The sequence below is a fragment of the Saccopteryx leptura genome, chromosome 10 (assembly GCF_036850995.1).
Source record: "Saccopteryx leptura isolate mSacLep1 chromosome 10, mSacLep1_pri_phased_curated, whole genome shotgun sequence".
In the NCBI taxonomy this organism is placed as follows: Eukaryota; Metazoa; Chordata; class Mammalia; order Chiroptera; family Emballonuridae; genus Saccopteryx; species Saccopteryx leptura.
Genome location: NC_089512.1, coordinates 50,192,862 through 50,217,015, shown reverse-complemented (window position 1 = coordinate 50,217,015; position 24,154 = coordinate 50,192,862). Strand labels below are relative to the sequence as shown.

The following is a 24,154-nucleotide window of genomic DNA, read 5'->3' as shown; positions in this document are numbered from 1 at the left end:
AATGGGTGGCTATTTCCATTTTTTTGAAGGACTTTCACATTCCTTCTGTCCATGGCTTCTAAACATGTTTGTCAGCTCATAATTATCTTCCTGGCCTCTCATTAAACAGATTCATGGGTTCTCTCTGTGGGTTCCCTTCTCACCATCTCCATCCCTTTTGAAAGGCTCCCAACAAATCTAACATCAACTGGGACTCATCATGGCCTCCCTGTTGACGCCCTGTCAGCTGGCCTGTCTCCCCTCTTTAGGGAACCTGCCCTCCATTTTGCCCTTGTTCATAGGACACCTGTCTGACTCCTTCCTGTGGGCCTCCAACCTCTTCCTTCCAAACCATTATCCTCACTAGTGCTACAGGATCTTCCAAATGGCCAATCTTGTCATATCACTTCCTAGTTTAAAACTGTTTAGCCCTTGGGTTGGCCCGGCCACCTGTCCAGCTGAGCACTCAACCCCCCTCCTGCCTGGAGCCTCTGGGCTGCTGGTGGTGGCTTCCACACTGCTCAAGCTGTGCCTTTGCCTAGAGCAGCCTCCCCACCTCTTCCCTTCCTTCTAGCTGGCTAGCTCTTATTTATCCTTTCGCTTGGCTGGCTGGCTGGTGTTCTCTGACAGCCGAAAGAAAGGCCTGCCAGGACCTTCCCCTGGCCTGGTGCTCATGTTGGTTTGTGATTACTGGTCTCCCTGATAGACTGGGCACTCTGGGACTGTGAGGCCATTGTTGTCATGGTTAACCTGGCTGCTCTGGAGTGAGCCTGGCCTTGGGCAAGTCACTGTATGTCACAGGGCCTCAGTTTCCTCATATGTAAAATGAGATAATACGTGACAGAGGAATGCGGTGTTAAATAAGTCCCGCGGAGCACTTAGAACGGTGCAATGGCATTGCACTCAGTCAGCAGGATTCTGATTCAGAAACTAACGCTAGGAAGGAACTCCCTTAGCAGGTGCTCTGGCCAGCAGGTGCATCTGGTTGCCTGGGCCTCCTGGTGTGTGCTAGACCTGAGCCTGGTGGGGGCTGAGTCAACGGTGCTAGCAGATCACCTTGGACTTTCTGTGCCTCTATTTGCTTCAGTTGGTATTTAAAAATATGTCTTATTTGCTTTGGGGCTGAGGGAAATGTCTTTTCAAGTTCATGTTTTCTGCCCTTCTGTTCTCTCGTCTGAACTTTGAACCTGTTTTCTAACTTTACCTGCTGCCCTTATTTGCATGTGGCTTTTTAAAGCCAATCTTTTGCATCCAATCTTTTTATCTGAGTGCAGACTCCCTGCCCTTCTCTGGGTCTCAGGGCTACCTGGTTGGGAAGGGGGTGATGACGTGTCCTGTTATGCCATACCATCCACGTTGTGGGAGAAGGAGGGAAGTGCCAACCCCAGGTATGCTAGGGCCTCAGTGTGAGACTGGGGGCGCAGAGAGGGCAGACTACAGCTGGTAGTGCCCAGACCAGTGTCATGTGCACTAACTTCTTCTGTCTCTCATTCAAAGCCTGCCGAACCATCAGGGTGGCTATAGGACACTAAGGGTCAGAATAAAGTCATGGGTATGAATAAAATGATCCTACAGAAAAGAAAAGAACCCCTCTGAATTTATATCTGCCAGTAAATGAAAGAACAAGCAAAGGAAAGAAACAGCAAATTGCCATATTTCGTTGACTCTGAGTCAAATTGTTAAGTCACACCATGATTTTTTTTTGTACCACAAAGAAAGAAAAAGTGCTTTCAGTAAAACTAGGACTTGTCATCAGCTCCCACATACATCCTGATCTCAAGGGTGCGAAATGTGGAAAAAACGTACATTCCAGAATCGACAAAACAGGATATCAACAAGGGTTACATGAGGTAAATGTAGGGAGAAAAAAATTGTTACATTACTATAGACCCTTCTGTATCATTCCATTTGTTTCAACAAGCATGCATTATTTTTATAATTCAAATCACAAACATTTACAGTTTAAAAAAGGAAAATAGGATTTTCCAAACCAGGTTGCTGCCTGGTTGCTTCATGGGTTTGGGGCACAGTAACTGGCAGGTCAGGGGGCCCTGCCGGGGAAGAAGGACTTGTAGGGTGGGGCAGGTAAGTGTCAGGTGCACTCTCTGCAGGGCTCAGCCCTGTGTGGGTTTAACCAACAGAAATTTCCCTTCATTAAGACCTGGTCCCCAACACCTGGCCTGTGGTGGTGCAGTATGAAAAGTGTTAACCTGGAACGCTGAGGTCGCCAGTTCAAAACCCTGGGTTGCCTGGTCAAGGCACATATGGGAATTGATGCTTCTTGCACCTCTCCCTTTCTCTCTCTCTCTCTCTCTCTCTCCCTCTCTCCTCGGTCCCCAAACCCATCATCAAGGTGTCTTCAATATTGAAAGTACACAGAGGCACTACAAACAATGCAACAAAGCCCAATTTCCAGAGAAAGGGACATAGGAGAGCTCTTCCTCCTGCACTTCCCTCTGCTTTCTTCTGCCTTGCACTATCCAGCTGCGACCTGGTGTTACAAAATTTACAGACCTGGCTGTCTACTGTCTTCTCTTCACCTAGACTGTGAATGGCAGTAGACTAGAAATTGCATTTGTCTCATTAGGTGGCACCCCTTGCCCACTCTCTCTCCCTCCACTTCCTCTCCACAAAGGAAGGTGGGTGAACATGAAGTTCCCAGGCAACCTCTCACAGTCATTCTTCCCCTGTCTTGCAGATAACAGGTCAAGTGTGATGTTAAGGGAGGACAGACACTGCTTTCTCCTTCACAACTGCACAAAACAAACCCACCAACTCTCCATTCTCGGCCCTTAAATACAAGAGTGAATAGGACAGTAAAGCTTCCTGTCCTCAAGGAGCTGATTGTCTTGAGGGGAGACAGACAACAAACAAGAGATATATACTGAAAACAATGTCAATTGTGATAAATTCTATTAAAAAACAAGCTGTGACAGAAGAAGCTCCTTTAAATAGCCTAAGTGGAAAAATACCATTTAGCTTGATGGGAAGGAAGCTAACATAAAAGAAGAGAAAAAGCAGTCTTTAGGGAAACAGCATGCACAAAGGCCCTGAGGCAGGGAAGAGGCAGTTTGAGGAATGGGAAGGAGGCCAGTAAGCTAGGGAAGAGTGAGTGAGGAGAGAAGGGTGGGATGAGGTGCCAGACCTTGAAGTGCTGATAGGCTATGGAGAGGAGTCTGGACCCCAGGCACCATGGGGAAGACTATGGAGTTTCCATCACAGAGCACCACAGTCTGATTCATATTGTTAAAAGAATCCATCTGGTGCTTTAGGGAAAACATGATTAAGGGCAAGAAAGGACATTGGAGGACCAATGAGGAAGTTCATACTTTTGTTTATTCATTGCATTTATTCAAAAATATTCTAATGAAATCTCCAAAAAACACAAAAATAAAAACAAATCAAGCTTATCAGCAGCATTACAGCATGACTCCAGAGGTCCAGTGTCAGCAGTTTGGGAACTTACAATAAAGGGAGAGGCAGGAAGGTTTCCTGAAGAAAGAGGCATTTAAGAGAGGCTTTGAAGGATGGCTAAAGGGTGTTCTGGGGTTGGGCACAGCTTGGGCAAAAGCTCAGAGGTGGGAAAAGGGCAGTGTGAATGGGAGCTGTACTCCAATTCATACTGACCATCAATTACTGACTGACTTAGTGGATAAAGTAACTAACTGAGAAAGGAGAAGTGGTGTGAAGGTGAATCACGGAAGATGCAGAAGAGTAGGGAGGGGCCACATCACAGGCCCCACATCACAGTACTGAATGCAGGCCGAGGGGTCTGGGCCTTATCTGCTTGGCAATGGGGAGTGCTGGAGGCCTTGACAAGAGTGTCAGGCTAGATGACATTCTGAGAAGGGCCCCCTGGTGGCCATGTGGGGTCATGGAGGAGGCTGGGAAAAGATTCAGGGAGAGAGGGAGAAGGGCTGGGCCTGGCTCCTCCTTTCATTCTGATTGTATGATTAATAACAATAAACAGCTGATATTCACTGATCATCCTATTCAGGCACTAAGTTTTTTACACCTATTAAATTATTTAATTTGCACAAAAAGTGTATGAAGTTGGTACTATTATTTACTTCTCTAATGAGGTGAGGAGACTGAGGCACAGGGAGGTTAAGTCACTTATTCAAGGTCACAGAGCTAGTAAGTGCTAGGTTTAGAATCAACCCCAGACTCTCAGTCTCTAGCAGGCTTCCCCAAACTACAGCCCGCGGGCCACATGCGGCCCCCTGAGGCCATTTATCCGGCCCCCCACCACACTTCCAGAAGGGGCACCTCTTTCATTGGTGGTCAGTGAGAGGAGCACTGTATGTGGCGGCCCTCCACTGGTCTGAGGGACAATGAACTGGTCCCCTGTGTAAAAAGTTTGGGGACCCCTGCCTAGGGTTTGCTCGTAACAACTGCCCTATTCTGTCTCCTCCATCTTTGAGTCCACAGTTCTGCATTCTTGGAATTTGCCTTCCTGGCAGAGACAACCACATCTGGCCAGTATGTCCCTGGCTGCCCTCAGAGGCCCCAGGAATATAACTCAAATATATGAACTGACCGGCTCCCACTCATGGCGCTATTGCTAACCTGTGGGACCAGGGGCGAGTCCCTGGACTTCTCTGAGGAACCTGTGCTCCCATCTGTAAAGTGAGGATAAGAATGCCTTCTTCACAGGATGGACACAAGATGTGCATGTTGCTAGCCAGGGTGGTGATCATAGCAGTGACCAGGAATTGGGCAGGAGCTCACAGGGCCTTCCACTCAGGTCTTGCATAATCTCCACGTGGCTACAATCATTTCCCATTATAGAGGTAAAGCAACTGAGGCTTAGAAATGAACAATAACTCATCCACAGGGATACAACGTGTCTGTGACAAAGATGAGGTTCGAACTCTAGTTCTCTCAGTACTGCCTGGGAGGTACTTAAGAAATGTAAATCCTCTCTCTCCAAAATGTGGACCCAGTATAACTCCAACTTCATTAGGGTTACCCAGGTGTCTTTTAGGGATTGAGGATAAAAAGCAAGGACATAGTTGATTGCTGGGTCCAGACCTGTTGTTGCCGAAGCGTCAGCCCCACAGTATCCTGAACTTGCCCCCATTTCCTTGTGGGCAGTTGTGTTGGGGACACTGGTCTGGTATGAATGGCCCTGTTTCTGGCTTGAGGTATGGCCCCCAGCCGTGTCCTTTCTCCTGGAGGGCTGGAGTGATATATGAGCATTGTGGGGTGACAGTCAATATTATGGACGGAGTCCTGGGCTTCTGGACTCGCCCTGGGCAAGCTTGGGGATAGGAGCCTCAGTCTTCCCACGAACCCAGCTCTTCTTGGAGACCCATCTCCTGCTCGGTAAATGGGCCCCTTCACAGTTGTAAGAGGTAAAGGAGCACATGTGTGTGGAGAACTTAGCATAGAAAGTGCTCAGTTAACAACAGGGGCTACTGTTATTCCAGGTTGCCTTGGAGGCTGTGGAGAGGTTCAGGGAGACTGTGGTATACAGGCTTGTTGGCTCTTCAACCCCAGCATTTGTATTCACGTTAGCTGTTGCAGTCCCACTGTAGAGATTTGGCTCTGGAGTTCAGAGAAACTCCCTGGAGAAGCTTTTGGAGGTCCCAGGCCACAGCATGAGCATAGGGGTAGCCAAGGCCACAGGCTCCTCCTTAAACTGGCCTCATTTTATAGATAAGGAAACCGAAGCCCTATGGCAGTGATGGGCAATCTTTTGAGCTTGGTGTGTCAAAATTCGCCAAAAAACCAAGCATAACTCGGGGGGGATGTCACTGCGAGAAAAAAAACCATAATTTCGCGACATTTATAGTTTAAATAACAAAAATGTTTTGGCCTACAGACCTCCTGCACAGAGTGTCTACACTACAGCAAATGTTTTATCCTCGGCTACTGCACCTGGCTGTGCAGGAGCCGAGGATGAAACGTCCTTCTCGGCATGTGGCCCCCTACTTCTCTGGTATGCGGCTGCATGCAGCTGTGTGTCATCAAAAATGGCTACGCATGTCAGTGATGACATGTGTGTCATAGGTTCGCCATCACGGCCCTATGGGATCCAAAGACCGTGACTGGTGAGGCCAAGCCTTGGCCATGGAAGTTACTCATGGCCCAGCCCAGGCTGGCTGGCTGCTCTCAGCAGCCACCTTCTCTCGGGGCTGCCCGGGCTCCTCAGGGAGCTGTTTCTGGAGCTGATTCATCTCTGGGCCGACGAGGAGACTGGCACACGGCTGGCACACACCAAGTACTCAGCCAGTATTGGTTTTATTGATTTACATTCTCTTCTCTCTTCAACATCCTCTGAGTTTAGAAATCCAGAGTTTGCTGGGGGTGGGATGGGGAGAAGGGCCGCATTTTAATCTGAAGTGAGTCATGTAAGTTGATAAATTTAGAGTGGCCTAAAGAGCCCTTAATCTCCTGCCTTCAGATAGTTGCTAGGAAAAGACTGGGTCTAGCAACCTTTGAATCACAAATACATATGACAGTGTGGACACTGTTCTGCCCCATCTGGGTACCCCTCACTAGCCTGTAATGCCTGTACTCCAGCTGCTGGGCTGTGCAACCTTATACCTGCCTCCTCTGAAGGACCACTCTGGAACTGCGCAGGCGCTGCTGCTAAACAGGCGTGCTGCTATGAACCTCCATCCAGATCCAGAGAGATGTGCACACACACACAGCCATGGGCTCCTTACCTCTAACCATGCCCCTTCCCTGTGACTTTCGTGATCAGTAAAGCCAGAGCAATTTTAAAGTTCCTGGAGGCTATCTGCCCCAAAGACCTTGTTTCAAAGATGGGAAACAGGTGTCCAAGTGACAGGTCCAAGGTCACTGCCGGTATTTGTCAAGGCCAGGCTGCATCCAGGTCTCTGATCCTCAACGCCTGCCTCAGTTCACTTTGGTGGCCCTGGCATTGCCTGGTGGCTGGACCAGCTGGTCAGATGGGACTTTTGCTCTCTTTAGGAGGGAGTTTTGCTGTGTCAACCCTGCAGCAGCCACCGAGAAGGCATCTGGAGTCCAGGAAGTGCTGGCTGGTAGGCTTACATGGTGGTGGGCAGGCTCTGCTGGCCTTGGGCACAGCCCAGCTCAGCCTCTTCCCCTGTACTCCGCCCCTGTGGTAAATGGGCAGAGCCATGGAGGAAGAATGAAACCACTTCTGGCAACAACCCTGACTCAGTGATGCTGCATCTGGCTGCAGCTTCTTTTAGAAATCATCCTTGCTTTGGCAAGAACCCCCTTCTCCATAAGAATCACAGAGTCCTAGACCAACATGGGCAAGGAGGCAACCCAGGCTGGTGCCTGGACATTGGGGTCTGGTTCTAGCACTGGGCAGAGCCAGCCCTGTGACCTTGGGTAAATCAGCATGCATCCTGGGCCTCAGCTGCTCCAACTGTAAAATGAGTGTGGTCTGTATTGTTCTTTTATTAAGCCCAGTGTCTATTTTAGCTACCATTTATTGGACTAGAAGAGACTCATTAGAAGTTCATCAAGTAAAAATTGCCTACACTCTGCCAAACACTGCCCTAAGCACTTTAATTTTATTTAATTCCCATAGCAATCCTATGAGTTAGACACTTTTGTTATCTCTATTTTACAGATGGTGGAACTAAGGCACAGAGAAGTTAAGAAATTTGTACTAGGTCACACAGCAACGAAGTGGTGGAGCAGAAATTAGAATCCCAGAGTCTGTGCTTCAAACTCTTCCCTGTACTACCTTTAATGTTGTTGTTTTGTTCCCCTCATTTTGAATGAATTTATTGGGGTGACACTAGTTGACAAAATTATACAGGTTTCAGGTGAACAATTCTACAACACATCTTATGTACACTGTATTGTGTATTTAACCTCTCCTGTAAGTTAAGGCTCTGTCCATCACCTTGTTGTTTGTTCTGAGCTGCTAATTAGTAAGCATCTACTGTATACAGGCACTCAGCTGGGCATGTAATACACACGTAAATGTGCTGGCTTCTCATTGCAGCTCTAGACGGTGGGTATTCTCATGTTCATTGTTTCAGAAGAGGACACAAAGGCTCCCAAGAGGTACACAGAAATACCTAAAGTCCCACCATGACTGAGCTTGGGAGGCAGGTGGGAGACTGGCTAGTTCCCATCTGCCTGGTGGCCCTGTTCTAAATCCTTTACAGGTTTTACCTTATTTACCATATTTCACTGAATCTGCGATGCATCCATTATAAGATGCATCACTACTTTTGTATATATATTTTAGAAAAATGCAAGGTTGGTTCTACTGTGACTTGCCACTAGTTGTAACAGGCAAACCTGTTTCAGAGACATCAAAAAATGCACCTGGGAATCCACACAATTCAGCTTTAATCACAACAACCCTGCAGGGAAGGCACTATTATTGTTCCCATTTAGCAGTTGAGGGAACTGAGGCTTGAAGATGAAGGACACAAAGCTGGCCAGTGCCCAGGTCTTGGATTTGACGCTGGGCAGACTGGGCCCAGACTTGGTCTGGAACCACCATGTTATATCACTGCTAAGTCGGCCACATGGCTTGTGTGCCCCACTATGGACACCGATTAGAAAGCTAGGGAGACTCAGTCAGCTAGGGCCCAGCAGACCTTGCTTCGAATGGGCTTATGGCCCTCACCCAGCATAGAAGCCTCAGGCAAGCTGGGAATCACCCTCAACCAGCTTCCCAAGTACCCCCCACCCCACCACAGCCTCAACAGAAAACTGTGTCAGCTCATCCCCCTGCACCACTCCTGAGCGAGCCAGCAAGGTAGGAGTTTGAGGAAGCTCCTCTGGATGATGCTCCCCCTGCCCAAGCAAAATGGTCCCTGGGCCGGCCAGACACGGCCTGGTGGAGCAGCCCAAACTAGCATGGAGAATGCCACCACTTTATAGGAAATTGCTTGTGGGAGCCCCTGAGAGACCTGCTTCCTTCCTTCGAAGCTACGCAGCTCTTGGACCCAAAATAGCCTCATCTGTTCACAGGTTCCTCCTATAGACTCTTTGAACCCATGCTCCACTACAGCATGACTTCCCAGGGTCTTTGCAAAAATTAAATCCACCCCCTTGGGCTAGGATGACCTGTTCTGAGGGCATATTTAAGAAAGAGTTCTGGAGGTGTTTCCCCAGAAGCAGGACAGAAGCTTGACATATTTCAAATGTCTGATATAAGCAGGGCTCCATTGTGACAGGCATTTATCCATCACGTCACATGCAGTACCTTGTGAGGCAGCTTTCCTCAACCCTACTTTACACGTCAGATGCCACGCTCTGAGAGGCAAAACCACTGGCTTAAGGTCACACAGCAGTAAACACTGGCATTGGGATTTAATTTGATTAAATTGCTGATGGCATGAGAGGAGGTCATTTTAATACCAATCTCTGGAAAAGCCCTGAGCCAAGTGCTTCCTCTGCATTACTTCACCAAATCCTCACACAACAAACAGTAGTATAATAATAGCAACACTATTATTACCCCAATTTTATAAATGAAGAAACACCCTCTGAACCTTTAACTGGATCGTAACCCCAGGCTAGTCACTTCACGTAAATCCCATTTGCCTCTCAGAACAACTAGGAAGGTGAATACTAATGTTTACCCCATTTTATGGAGAAGTAAACAGAGGTTAAGTCACTAGGTCAACAACACCCAATTTTTTAATGGTAGAGTGACTTATTAGTATGTGGCTTGGAATAGCAATTACCTTCCCATACGTTAAATGAAAAAATGTTTGCTAAGTGCTTGGGGACGGATACATTTTAACTCTTAGTAATAACTATTATGATTAGCATTTTAGAATTTGGCTATCACTCCACAGATTTGGTATTACTGTCCCCATTCTCCAGAAGAGGACACCGAGGTGACAGATTAAAGGACTGTGGTCTTTCAATCTTCTGCTGTGCAGGCCCCCTCATACCACCAAGCTTCCCTGCCCATCTCCTGCTCTTCTCTCTGTGTTAACACAGGGCTTGCTGGAGTTCCTGCCCATGGGTTCCTGGCTATGGGCAGCCCCCAGCCAGCTCCAAAAAGGTGGAAAGGAGAGAGATCACCAGAGACCTGGGTTCAAATCCCAGCTCTGCCCCTCACTTGCTGTGTGACTTGGGCATCTTCTTAATCTCCCTGAGCCTTGGTTTCTTTACTGTAAAATAGGTGATAGTGAGGAAGAAATGAGACACTGTGCAAAGGACTTACTAGCAGCAAACAATAAATACTAGAGACTCTAGTGGGTTGAATAGCTTCTCTCCCCAAATTCACGTTCACCTGGATCTCAGAATATGCCCTGATTTGGAAATACATATATTTGTACATGTAGTTAGTTTAAAAATCTCAAGATGAAATCTACCTGGATTTCAGGTGGTCCCTCTATCCAATGACTGATGTCCTTTTAAAAAAGGAGGGGACACAGAGACACACAGAGAAGGTGAGATGGAGATGGGAGCTGAAATTGAAATGATGTAGGCATGGCAAGCGCTGCTGGCCACACTGGAAGCGGGGAGAGGCAGGGAAGGGACTCTCCCTCAGGGCCTCCAGAAGGAACCAACCCTGCCGACACCTCGATTTCAGACTTTCATCCTCTGGAACTGTAAGAGAATCAAGTTCTGTTGTAAGTCATCCAGTTTGTGGTAACTTTCTATGGCAACCACAGGAAACAAACAGTGGCTATAACTGCTGCTGCAGACTTGCCCTGCTTCAGCGCAGAACCCCAGAGCCAGCTGTCAGGACAGTCTGCCCTCACTGAAGACACGCTGCGGGCAGGATCACTCCCCCTCTTTCAAGGAGAAGTCATAGACCAGGGGGCTGACATGACTTGCCCAAGGTCTCCCACCAGTGACTGAGCTGGGCCCAGACCTCAGACCAAAAGGCTTCTCTTGCATACCTAGGGCCCTTTGTAGCCTCAGGGACACCAGCTCTGGTCCTAAGCGCCACCTTCATCAGGCCCAGCCATCTTGCCCTCCACTCTGACTCTTCAGAGGTTCCTGAGTTGTACATGAGCTTCTAAGATCTTAACACTTCCTCCATCCATTGCAGGGCTCCCAACCAGAGACCCCGGTGAAGCCCCCTGCATACTGCCTGGCATCCAGTAGGTTCTCAGGAGTTGCTGTTGAAAGTGTCACTTATTGTTTATTGTTGTCAAGAAACAGCCCTATGAAGTGAGTAGCCTGGGAGCTATACTCTCATTTTACAGATCAAAAACCAAGGCTTGAAGAGGCAAAGCGACTAATCAAGGGCACCCTTAAGTGGCAGAGGCAGCTAATGAACTCACATCTCCTGAGTCTCAAATTTGACAACTTTTAATCACTGAGCCATAAATATGGGCCACACCCTGAGCTTGGCACTTTATGTCCATTACTTCTCCCATTTGCCCTTCATAACAGCCTGAGAGGTGGGTACTGCTATGATCCACTTTACAGAGAGGTAAACTGAGGCTCCATCTTATCGCTGTGAATGCCAGGCCCTTGCCAACTTCTCCATCTAGTACCAGCTCTTATAGACACCCAACTGACTCTGTCCAGGGGAACAGTCTCCTTATTTTCTTGTTTGAGGCTCCCACTGGAAGGGAGAAATGAATTTCTGCAGGTTCACTGTTCTGGCCTTGAAGAGGGCAGGAGACCCAGCCTCGCCTCCCACATTGCAGTGTGTACTCCAGGTGGAGGTAGGGGAGACAGTTGATCCACCACATGCCCTGGCCCACCACAGCATGAGTGTGCACGTGGCACCCAGCACCTGTGCACTGGACAGCTCCACTAAGAGGGGCTGACAGGAGCCACATCCCACACCTCAGGGTTCCTTAGGACCCTCTACCTTGGCCCTAAACCTACTACTATGTGCCAGCTGCTTCACGTTATTTAAAATCTTCCAACATCTCTGCTTTAAATCTATCCCCCTTCTAGAAAAGTTAAAGTTTACAGAAGAAGAGCTGTGTCTCTGCTGTCATATGGCTGAGAGAGGCTTCACCAGGACTCAACCAGAGGGCCTGATGGTTCAATCTGGAGCACCCCTCCCAGCCATGCTGCTGAGAATATAGCCTCATTTTGGGTTTGAAGTTTGACCCGCCCCCAGAAAGGCCTGATTTAGCTGTGTAGGGTGAGCAGGGCCTAAGGGTGGGATAGAGGACTGCCAGTGATTGGACATGTGTGCAGCAGGCTGAGGACCTGAGTTTCAGTTTCACTCTGGCACTAACTTGCCAGGTGACCTTAGTTTCCCCAGACAGGGCAGGAATGGGGAAAGAGCCTGATGCCCAAGTCGCCTCAGCTCTGAAAGCCTATAGTGCTCCTCCAAACCCTTCTCAATCACCTTGGTGCCCTGGGGCACAGAGCTGTGGAGATATAAACCCTGGGACACCTGTGACAAGGCAGCCCCCAGGACTTCCTGAATCAGTGAGGAGGGAGCATAAATCTGCCCCTCACCAGGTGATTCTTATGTCCATTAATGCTTGAAATCCACTAGTCTAGCGATTTTCCTTCCTTGCTTCCCTTCCTGACCTTGGCCAATCATAGCAGCAAGGTGCTCATCTGTTCGGGCCCCAGGCCTTGGCGCCAATCACATCTCTATGCACAGCCTTCTACAGTGCTCAAGGTTCACAGACAACTGTGGCCTGAGACAGGGCAGGACAGGCATGCCTTGATCACAGATGGAAAGACTGAGGTGCGGAGAGACAAAGTGAAAATTGCCCAAGGTCACACCGCAGGTCAAGAGTAGAGGCTGGGCCTGGTGTGCTTATCCCTTTAACTTGGAGTCAAACATCTGGGGAAGTCTAGGGGCCCAAATAAACTGCTGCTGCTTCTTGTCTGGGACCTGAGAGAAGTTGGCAAGATTCCCTGCTTTCCAGAGAGCACAATGTGACCTTGGACCTGGCTGAGTCTCAGTTTCCCTCTAATAAATAGGCCCAGGCCAGGTAACATCAAAGTGTGCACATCTGCTTTGGCTTTCTAGGTGACAGCAATTCCATGAAGTAAAGGGATGGCAGGACAGGGCCGAACCTGCCTGGGGAGGGCTCTGCCTTTACCCACAGGAGACCCTAGAGACCCTTTCTTGGATCCTCATCAGAAAAAGATCACACATTTTTGGCCTGTTGGTTCCCAAGATGTTGGCAACCCAAATTGGAACTGGACTCACACAGGAGGAAGAGGGAGGGTCTAAGAGGGCAGGCAGGGCGCCCGATGGCCTGGCTTCCATCTCTGCCATGTTCCAGCTGTGTGACCTTGGATTAGTATCTTCATTTCTCTGTGCAGCTTCCTCACCTGTGACATGGGAATAACAAGGCTATGCGAGGCCCCATGGCAACAATGCGTGCAGAGCAATCTGCTCAGTGAATATTTGCTGGGTTATTATTTACCCAAATTCCCTGACCCATACTTGTGCTAGGTGGAGAGAAAGGGAGAGAGCACAGTGAGAGAGAACAGAGGGAGGGGGCCAGCATTCCAGTCTTTCTATGCATAAGCCACAGGCAGCTTTTCTGACCTTCTGTCTGGAGAGGACTTTGGAGAATGCTGGAGGCATCTCGAGCCCCATCTCTCAGAGATCCCACACCAATGTGCCGGTTTCCTGGTGCCAGAGAAGGGGGCCTGTGGGGTCCTTGCGGTCTGGGCCATGGGAAGCAGTTGCGCCCGCCCCCTCCTGTCTCCTTTCCAACACTGGGCAGCCTTCCCTGCAGAACATCAATAACCCAAGATGGCCTTGCTGAAAACAATCACAGCTCTCTGGGAATGTGGGTTGGCCCTCCCCTCAGGCTTGTGTGGGGCCATGCAGCTACTTGGGGGATAGTATTCTTCTGTCCTCCAGGGCAGACCCCTGAGGGACAAGCCTTTCTCTAGTGCCCAGAGGCACTTTCACTTCCATGAGATGCCTGGAGGCTGAGGGATGGGGGATGCACAGTCTCCACAGAAGTGTTGCATCTCTGTGTCCGGGGCCGTCTTCGTATGTGTGCAACTTTTATTCGCCTATGGGTGCATTCTAGTATGTGCCTGCCAGTGCATGGACATGCGTGCAGCTGGCATTCAGGACCCCAGATGTTTGCGCTTGTTGCTTTCACACCTGTGCCAGCCCTCACATGGGCACACACCACATTTGTGGCTGCTGCAGGGCACTATGTGCAGGCCAATTTGCCCATGTGCAGCCCACTGCATTCCTATGTTAGTGCTACATGCATGTGTAGGGCATGTTATATTCATAGGTGTATGTGCGTGCATGCTGCATTCATGTGTCCACTGTATTTTGCAGGTGAGCAGGTGGTATTCAGAGATGTGAGCTGTATTCCCATGTGGTGGGATGTATCTGTGGGCATGGGTACTCCATATGAGTGTTTGTGACTGGAACATATAGTGTACTATATGGGTACTCCATATGTGTGTCTAGGATTGAAACATATAGTGCATTCCAATGTGCACTATATTTGTATATGTGCATCTGTGCAAATCTGTGGATGAGTATAGGCCCTTATGAGAATGGGACTGGGCATATGAAGGTGGCTAAATAATAGGGGCCATCAGCATCTTTCCTGGATCCTTCCCTGCAGGGTTCCCCCAGAGCTGCGGCCCCAAACCTGTCATTGCCCTTTCAAGGAAGTTAACAGGCGGAAGCTCTAGCAGTCTGCACTCCAAGCCCCCTCCTACTGCACACGTCAAAGGAGAATTTCTCCGGATGGCACCCGCCACTCCTGGAAATGCCCCAAACATCAGCTCTGCCTCCTCCCAGTGATTTAGAAAGCAATGCAGGTGAAGAGGGGACCCCTTCTGCACTGGGCCAGGGGTGTGCAGCATCACACCAAGACCCTCTGCTGGCTGAGCTCACCTGCTCACTTACCCTTCTGAAGGTCGAGCCAGGCTGGGCCTTTATGTGGGGACCCTGAGACCCCTGGGGCCCTTGCTTGACTGGAGAAGGCCAGCCACAGAGACCCCTCCCCACACAATCTGGGTGAGCAGAGGACAGAAGTGGTGAGGAATGGCCACTTCACTAGCAGGGAGTGGCTGCCCACAGCAGCCCACCCTTGGGGAGTCCAGAGCCCCCTTGCTGACTTTCCCAATTCTAACCCTGCAGGGGGCAGGGAGGAGCCCCAGGTATCCAAGTGCTCAGCCAGAGGCCCCCTAGGTGGGCCAAGGAACTGGGCTTCCAGGCAGAAAGTGCCAACTTCTACCACCCAGCATGACTGCTGCAAAATGGCCTGGCCATCTTACTCCTGCTGCCCTCTCAGGGACCTGGTTCCTGCCACCACACACCCAGGCTGGCTGGCCTGACCTGGTGGGTCCCAGCACAGAGCAGCCCACCCCACCAAGGGACCTCCGTGGGGGGCCTCCTGCTGCCTCTTTCCTGGGACCCTGGCTAGGGCAGGCAGGGGCACCCTTTGGTCCTCCGTGTTTCCCCAGGTCCAGCAGCTCAGAGGGAAGAGAACCTTGCCCCCCACCCCAACCCCGCCACCAGCTTGCCGGCCCTTGCGTAACATCCATTGGGGGCATTTGCTGTCCAGAGGCTGCCGGAATCTACCTGAGACCCCAGGCATCCGCCTGTCCGAGGCCCCCCTGCCCATGTCCCAGCACCCCAGCCCTCCCCCGCAACGCACAGACCCTCACACTAGTGTCTCCCCTATCAGCAACTCCCAATGCAGCCTCAGCTGCTGCCAGATAAACAAGCCCAGCTCGCACCCCCCCTCCACGCTGCCACCGCCACCACCACCACCATCAGCACTGAGAAAAATCAAATGAAATGATACAAAATAAAATGGGTGAGGGAGGAAGGGGAGAGCGGAGTGGGGCGCTTTTTATTTTTTTATTTTCTCATGCTGGGGGATGCCGGTACTTACTTGGCTATGAAAATCAGCACAAATCCGGCACGGTTTACAGGCGGGCAGCCCCGGAATCGCGGTGCGGCAGCTGGTGCCGCGGCTGAGCCCAGCCAGCGTGCCCGGTCCCTCTGCAGACTGTACCATCCTGCCCGAGCAGGTGGGGGGGCGGGGGGCGGAGGCGCGGCGCCGGCTTCTAGGAGAGCATCGCACCGGCAAAAAGCGATCTCGGGGGAGGCAGAGGCCGCCCCTGCCGCTGCGCCCGGAGGCTGGGGGAGGGGGCGGGAGGCTGCGGGAGGGCCTCGGGCGAGGGCTTGTTCTAAGGGGGACAGGGGAAGAGAGTAGGGGGCCGGGGGGGGGGGTTGCGTGGACCGAACCACCACGGTGTTGTTGCGGTTTTAATTCCTCCCGTGGGATCATGAGGAACTTAAAGCTGGCAGAGTCCCAGGAATCTGCTCGTTCCCTCGCTCCCTCGTAGTAGGAGGGAATGTCAAGGGCATGGTGAGGGTAGGGTTGGGACTGAGTAGGAGGGGAGGGACCCTCCAGTGGTGGAAGGGGTGGGGTAGTGATAGCAGAGAGGGGAGGATTTTCCTCAGATGGAGTCCTCCCCTTCTTTCTGGCCTCCTGTGGCTGAGAAGGAGAGCTGTCCCCCTCTTTTTGGTCAGGACAGCCCCATACCTGGAGGCAAAGGTCACATGGGGCTGGGAATGGACTTAACACAGACTAAACACATCTGTGGTCGCAGGGCCTGCAGAGTACAGCCTGCAGTAAATTCCCTGCTGCCACCTAAACGCTACCCCTGCAACCCAGCCGCAGGCCGGTATGCACCCCCACCTGCGGGGGCTGCAGCCTTGGCAGAAGACCCCTTCAGGGGGTTACTTCTCTGCTGACAGGTACCCACTGGCAGGAATGTCTTCATGTGTCTTGTGCATCTACATAATCTAAGGGGACATCTGGATGAGTTGGGGAGTTGACTGTATTGGGGGACAATGTCCAGAGCACCCCAGGGGCCCCCAAAGAGGAGTCTGTAGGAATGGAATCCCCTCAGCTAGTTGCTCACTTTTTCCTTCCTCATTTCTGGCAGACCGGCTGCCCCTTTAAATCTAGAATGGTGGGAGGGCAGTCCTAGGAGCAAAGTTAGGAGGTCACAGTGGGTGAAGGGGCTTCTCTTAGAAGCCTCCCTCTCCACTGCCCTGACCCCTCCAGGAGCGGGTGCCCTACTTGGGAGGAGGGCACTCAAGGTGGGAGGACTTTCAGGAGCAGTAGCTCAGCGCACCTGTCAGTGTGGAGGGGGTGCATGGCAGGGTAGAAAAAAAAGTTGCCCCAGGAGGCAGTTCCAGATGGAAGCTGCCTCCTTCCCCTGCCCCCACCCTCTGCCCACTTCTGAGCTGCCTGCCAGAGTGTCCCGAGCTGCTGCTCCAACCCTGGGCTGGCACAGAATATCAATTTGTCTCGTTAAGCTGAAAGTCTGCACTGCACCAAAATCAGAACCTGGCCAGTCAGAGGGACCGCGGGAAGCAGAGAGCTGAAAGCACCATCAGCGGGGCCCCCGACAGCAGGACCATGCTGATAACTCCTTACTCTTCACCCTTCCCCTTCCACAAGCCCCATCAGAGTCCCATTCTACCCCTGGGCCAGGGAGAGTGGCCTCAATGCAGGGAAGATGCTGAGAAACTAAGGATGTCAAGCACTGGGTAGCCCGGAGCTCCTCTGGGGCAGGCAAAGCAGGTGCCTGGCTAGGCTACCACAGCAGCCCAGGACACCTTTCAGAAAGGCTTGCAGCCCACCAACAGCCTGGGACAGGGAGCTCCCACATGGGCTCCCTTCTTGAGGGTGCTGATGGGGTGCTCCACTGGCTCCCCTCCAGGCAGACTCAGCCCCATTCCAGGGTTGGGCCATTCTAAGAGTCCCCTTTTCTCCAAGAACTAGAGGCAGCCTCTGCCCCCTAGCATGGGGCCAAGTAAAAGAGTTCTAAGATGGCTGGGGTGAAGGTGATGAAGAAGGGCAGAGGGTAAAAGGCCTATTGCAGCTCACACGCAGTCTGAGCAAATGAGTCTGTGACCTGAATCCCACCATTATTATTGTAACATCATTGCAGGTGATCCACTTCCCCAGATTACAAAACAAATAGACCCTCAAGGGGCAGGTTAGGAACCACCATTTCAATAATAATAATCCCTCCCAAGTCTAGCACAGATCACAGTTTACAAAGGCCACCTGCAATATAGTAAATCACTTGATCTCCACAACTGTTGGTGTGGCTGTTGAACACCCAAGTTACAGGCAAGGAAGCTGTGTGTGGCTCAGAGGCGTGTGGTGGCCATGACAAGGCCCCTCAGCTAGGATGGGGTAAGCCAAACCTGTGACCCAAGACAGACTCTAAGCCCAGTGCTCTTTATGTGTGTAGGTCAGCATGGTGTGGGCTGGTGAGACTTGCCTGCTCAGACGCCCATTTGGGGTGAGCTGGGATTTTACCAACAGACACCAAATTCTCAGGAGCTCATGGAATTTGGCTTCCAGAATCTAAGATGAGAAGTGGCACCTGGTTAAGCTCCCATCTCCTTGGCATTCCAAGCCTTGTGTCCTTCTGCATCCATACCATAATTACAGGATATCCCCTAACATCTGAAGAGCCCAGATGTTAACTAACATAGTTGGAAAGTTTTTCCTTATGCTAGGCCCATGAACTTCTATTCAATCTCCAAAGTACAACTCAAGTGCCGCTTTCTCAGAAAATCCTTCCTGAATCCACCAACAGAATTAGTTCATGCCTTTGTCCTACCTCTGATCACACCATATTGTGATGGTCTATACATCTGTCTCCCTCATTGGGCTATGACCACGTTAGCTGTCTCCAGAGTATCAGCTCCCAGTATGTGGTAAACATTGAATGAATCTCCTGCTGTGTTATTTTGATTCATCAAGTGCCAGAACTAGAAGGACGTTCTAGGACTCCTATGTAATTCTCCTATTTTACAGTAGAATAAACTGAGGCCTCAAGAAAAGGATGATTTGCCTGAGGTCATCCTTGAAGATAAAATCTGGTCACAGACACTTGTCTGCTCTGCCCCCTGTGCTTCTCCTTTCTGCAGCAGACATACCTGGGTCATCTGGCCTGTCGTTCCAGGATATGTTGGGAGGTAGAGGAGACTGGATGGCCAGAAGTATTGTGAAATCAGACAAACAATGGCGCTAGTGTTGCAACTCTGGGAAGGTTGGAAATGACAGGTCAGGGTTACCCACAGGGAAGAGGGGGAGAGAGGCAGGAGGCTGGCCAGGAGGAGTACTGATATCTTCTCCTTTCAGCATGATTTGGCTTATGGTAGAAACAGAATGAGGGTCAGAGTTGGGGGAAGGCATGAGAAATAGGGCAGGGGTGAGGGGAGAAACAGCCTCGTTTGGTTTTCAAATGGTGTTTAGTTGGACCGACCATGTTTTCTCCCTTGGATGATGTCCTAAAGCAGGGGAGTGTGGGGAATGGAGAGGGTCAGTCTGCTTAGCGATGGGAGTCAGTCTGATGGAGGCAATCTAGACAAAGGAGGCAGATGAGGTAGATCCACACAGGTCTGATGGAGTCAGAATTAGATGCACTCAGAAGTCAGCTGTGTCTTTTCTGTATGCTATGGACTCTCCATCACTTCCCTATTGAGGGGAAGCAGGAATGAGGGCTACACCTGTCCTTACCTTGCCCAGATCACGGTCTTCTGAAACTTGGGCAGGGATCTTGGGGGCAGCTCTTGGGGCAGCTGCTGTTACAGAGATGCTAGCAGGGCCACTCAGGAGACAAGAATTTATTTCCAAAGGCTGTTCACATCCCTGCCTTGTCTGACCTCCTCAAGTCACCCTCGGAGAAACTGGGCTTCTTCCCATTTTACAGAAGAGAAAATTGAAGGCTGGAGACTTCAAATGACTTACTTAGGAGTTACAGAACCAGTAAGGAGAGATAGCCAAGATTAGAACCCCTACTCGGCCCTGCCTAGAGTTACCCAAATGTGAGGCACAGGCTCAGGCTCTCCCTAGGCCCATGAACTGAGGTGCCACAAGATGTGTGTCTGGGGGGCCACATGGCCCTTTTTTTTTGTATTTTTCCAAAGTTGGAAACGGGGAGGCAGTCAGACAGATTCCTGAATGCACCTGACCGGGATCCACCCGGCATGCCCACCAGGGGGCTATGCTCTGCCCATCTGGGGCATTGCTCTGTTGCGACCAGAGCCATTCTAGCACCTGAGGCAGAGGCCATAGAGCCATCCTCAGCGCCTGGGCCAATTTTGCTCCAATGGAGCCTTGGCTGCGGGAGGGGAAGAGAGAGACAGAGAGGAAGGAGAGGGAGAGGGGTGGAGAAGCAGATGGGCGCTTCTCCTGTGTGACCTGGCCGGGAATCGAACCCGGGACTCCTGCACGCCAGGCCGACCCTCTACCACTGAGCCAACCGGCCAGGGCCTCACATGGCCCTTCTTGTCCTAACTCTCCCCTCTGCCTCCTGGGGGCCCATCTCCACTCCCACCAAGGTCCAAAACTCCCTCAGCCAACCCAGTCTTGGACTGGGCCTTTGTGGCAAGACAGACCTGGGTTCAAATCCCAGTTCCTTCATTTACTGGCTATGTGACCTTGGGCAAATAATTTGACCTCACTGAATCCTAGTTTTCTCATCTGCAAAATGGAGACAATAATGCCTAATTGGCAGGGTTGCAAGTTAAAGGAGAAAGGTGGCTATAATTTATAGAAGAAACATGTCCCAGACAGCTCCTGGGAAGTGTTTCTTCTAGCACATCATCCCACTGGGGTATAATGGTTCTCATGCACCAACTGTTGGGGCTGGTCAGGGCTGGTCTCTAGGACCCAAGCAGCTCTGCTGAGATTTGAACCCAGGCCATCCAATTCCCAGCTCCTCCCTGTGGTTCTTGTTCCTTCAATAAGGAAGGTGCAGGTTTGACTACTGGCTAACTGAAGCCACCATTCACATTGATAGCCTAATTTGTGTCTCATATGGTGTAAGCTTCACAACGTCCTATGAGGTAGGTCCTATTTATATCCATATTTTACAGATGAGGGAACTGAGGCACAAGAGGTGAAACAATGTTGCCCAAGGTCATGGAGCTGGGAAACTGGGGCTTGAAATCAGTGCTGTGTGAGGCCTCACCCCTAGCCAGAAGACCGTTTTCTGTGCAGGGAGCCACAATAGAACCTGAATTTCCCCAGTTGTGGGTGTGTCTTCTCAACCACACAGATCAGAAATTTCAGCCTGGAGGTATGTCATGATCATTGATTTGTCACCTGTCTGAGAGGCCAGAGGCCAGCAACTGGGGCCAATTACAGAGCTGGCACTTTCTCTCCTGGGAGAACACAGAGCCTGAGGCAGGGGTCAGGAACCTATGGTTCGTGAGCCAGATGTGGCTCTTTTGATGGCTGCATCTGGCTCACAGACAAATCTTTAATAAAAAAAATAATAACATTAAAAATATAAAACATTCTCATGTATTACAATCCATTCATTTCCTACCGCTCGTGTTCATGGTTGTGGGTGGCTGGAGCCAATCACAGCTGTCCTCTGGGACAACACCAAATTTTTATTGGATAATGCATAATGTACACGGGTCATTGTATGGCTCTCACAGAAGTACATTTTAAAATATGTGGCGTTCATGGCTCTCTCAGCCAAAAAGTTTCCCGATCCCTGGCCTAACGAGTCAAGAGCTACTCTGGGAGAACTTCCTGGGAGAGGCTGCCTCTTCCAGGCCAGGTAAACACAGTCTCACCTACACTACTCCTTTAGGTTAATGTCTCCTTGTTAACAGGCACATATACCTACTGCCCTCTGCCATCCATCAATCCTAACTCCTTACCTTGGTCTTCCTGTCATTTTTCCTGCATCCTTCTCCTGCTTAACAACGCCCTGCACCATAAAGAGCTTTCATAATTCCTCTAAACCCCCCTTGTGCCCTCAGCATAAACCCCAAATTCCTTACCATAGCTCATGAGGCCAGATAACTATTCTAGACCCCTCCCATTATCCTGTCTGATATCCCTACGCCAAGCCCCCCTCCCTTGCTCCTCAAACACACCCTTGCATTTCCATGCCTGTTTCTTTGCATGTACCATCCATTCTGCTAGTGATGCTTCCTTCTCACCCTCCATTTTCTGCCTGGAGAATGTCTACTTTTACTTCAAGACAGATTCAGTAACTTCTCCTCCATGAAGCCTTTACTGATTTCCCCTCCATCACCCCTTCCCCACAAAAAGAGATTCTTGCATTTAAGTTTTTTATGTGCATCTGTCTTGTCCATTAGGCTGGAGGATTCTCTGGGGATAGGGACTGAGTCTCATTAGCCTGTTGTATCCCCAGTGCTGGGCACAGAGCCTCAATAAATATTGATTGAACTGCTGAGGTCAGGTTTGTTGAATGAAAAAGCAATTCCCTCAGTGGTTTTAAACTAGTATTTGTATCTCTCTGTGTCTCCAGAAATATTCTTTGCATTTGCTTGGAGATCCTGGCTTAAGAGTTGCTATATCCTGAGACTGTTGATGAACAGGGCTCCCTCTACATGCCCAGCTTAGGCAGGGGAAAGAAAGACCCCAACTATACTCAGAAACCCCTGTCCAGAGATATATCAACTGGGACCAGGGAGCCTGAGTCCAGGGATGGACTCAAGATGAGTTGGGTACCCAGGATGAAGCCCCTAAATATTTCCTCTACAGCCTGACATTTCACCATTACTAATTCATTTCTCTGGCTTATTCAGTCAGTAGATATATATATTCAGCCTCACATATATTCCAATGTGAGGTACTGTGCTGGGTCCCTGGTTAACATTTGTGTCTGTGTTTTTGCTCTTGCAAGAGGGCTGACCACTTAGAGGAAACAGGAGGAGGAAAAGGAAACAGAGGGAACAGGGATGATGAATCCAGGAGTGTCAGGAGAAGAGGGAAGGAATCTGCCACTTGCTGAGCACCTACTGTATTCCAGGCATTTAACACACGAGCTGTCATTTACTCCTCACCACCAACCCAGAAGAATTTGGTGTTATCAGTCCTCAACTGAGTGGTTTGGCCAGGGGTGCACAGCTGTGAGATACAGCGCTGGGCATTGAAGCATTGTCTGCCACATGGCCTGTGATATATCTCTGGATGCGCTCCTGCTGAGGAGGCTGTAAGGACACAGCAGAGAAAGAACATTCCCAAAGAGGCTAGAAGAGGGGGTGACAACTGAGACTGCTGCAAGCTGACTGACTGGGTGGTTGGACACTTGCTGGGGCAGTAACCAATAAGAAGTTACGGAATGAAACGTGGCCATCCCTGCTGACTGTGTGTTGTCAGGGTGGGTGGGATGGAGTCCACAGGGGCAACATCAGCTGTCTCTGCTGAACACTTTCCTGTGTGCTAATGCACCTTCTATGGACATGCACTTAACCTGCTATGTGAAGAGTATCACTCCCATTTTACTGATGAGGAAACAGGTCTGGAGAGTGTAGGGACAAATTCAGGATCACAGAGCTGGATCCAGAATTAGAACTCAGATCTTTCCTGGAAGACTAGCAGAGGTGCAGCAGGGTGTGGTCTTACCCTTTACAAGGTTTCCAGGAAGCCAGGGCTCTCAGAGGAACAGAAGCCCTTGCCTGTCACTCCCGTCCCCTTCCTCTGGGGTGCTTCAGTCCTCCACTGCACCCGAAGGAGGCAAGGGAATGGGGTTGGTGCCAAGAGCACGGGAGCTGGAACCCAATGGACCAGTTCCAATTCTGTTCTCCCATGATGGGTTGTGTGAGCCGGAGCAAGTCCCTTATATCTCTGGCCTCAGGCTCCTTATCTGTAACATAGGCATACTTCCAGCCTCTCTGCCTGCTCATTTGTCCAACAAATATCCACTGACACCTACTATTTGCTAGGTTCTATTCTCGGTGCTGAGAAAACAGCAGTAAACTCTTGAGAGAGTTTGAAGACAGATGTGAAATGAAATGAACACACAAACCAATGTAAATTTACACAGGGATGTGATGAAGGGGCAAGGCCATGGGAACAGTTCGTAGGAGGACTTGGATGTTTCTGGTGGGAGTAGAAGGGGGAATCACAGAAGGTTTCCCCAAAGGGTGGTGACTGCGTTGGGGTCTGCAGCCTGACTCGGAGCTCACTAGGTAAAAGTGGTGCTCCTAGAAACAGCATATGCAAAGGCCCTAAGGTTGGAAAGAGCTTAATAATTCTTAAGGGATTGAAAGGAAGCCCAAATGATTAGAGGGGAAGAGTGTGAGGAATGGGCAGGAGATGGGGTGGGAGCATTTGGACTATGTTACAGATATCTGTCCTTATCCCATAAATAGGAGGAAAGGTAGAGGATTTTAGGATTAAACAAGATGGAGGAACGTAAAGTCTTTGGTGAGGGACCTGTCACACGATAGAATTTCGCACTGTTGTCAGACAGCTGCACCACAGTAATATCACACCTTCCGTAGGCA

General features: G+C 50.3%; 1 protein-coding gene across 10 annotated transcripts in view; it reads right to left on the bottom strand.

The window, feature by feature from the left end:
• ATP2B2 (ATPase plasma membrane Ca2+ transporting 2) overlaps positions 1 to 24,154 on the bottom strand; it is a 503,137-nt gene that overhangs the window by 192,280 nt on the left and 286,703 nt on the right. For 2 of the 10 annotated variants that reach the window (XM_066352095.1, XM_066352100.1), the window contains exon 1: positions 15,732 to 15,878. The exons of 5 other annotated variants lie outside the window; for them this stretch is intronic. The gene's annotated coding sequence lies outside the window, so the exon portion shown is untranslated. Of the gene's footprint in view, positions 1 to 10,277; positions 10,297 to 13,051; positions 13,117 to 13,396; positions 13,445 to 15,731; positions 15,879 to 24,154 lie in introns of those variants that run through there. 3 more of the 10 variants (XM_066352098.1, XM_066352097.1, XM_066352099.1) reach the window with 3 other exon arrangements.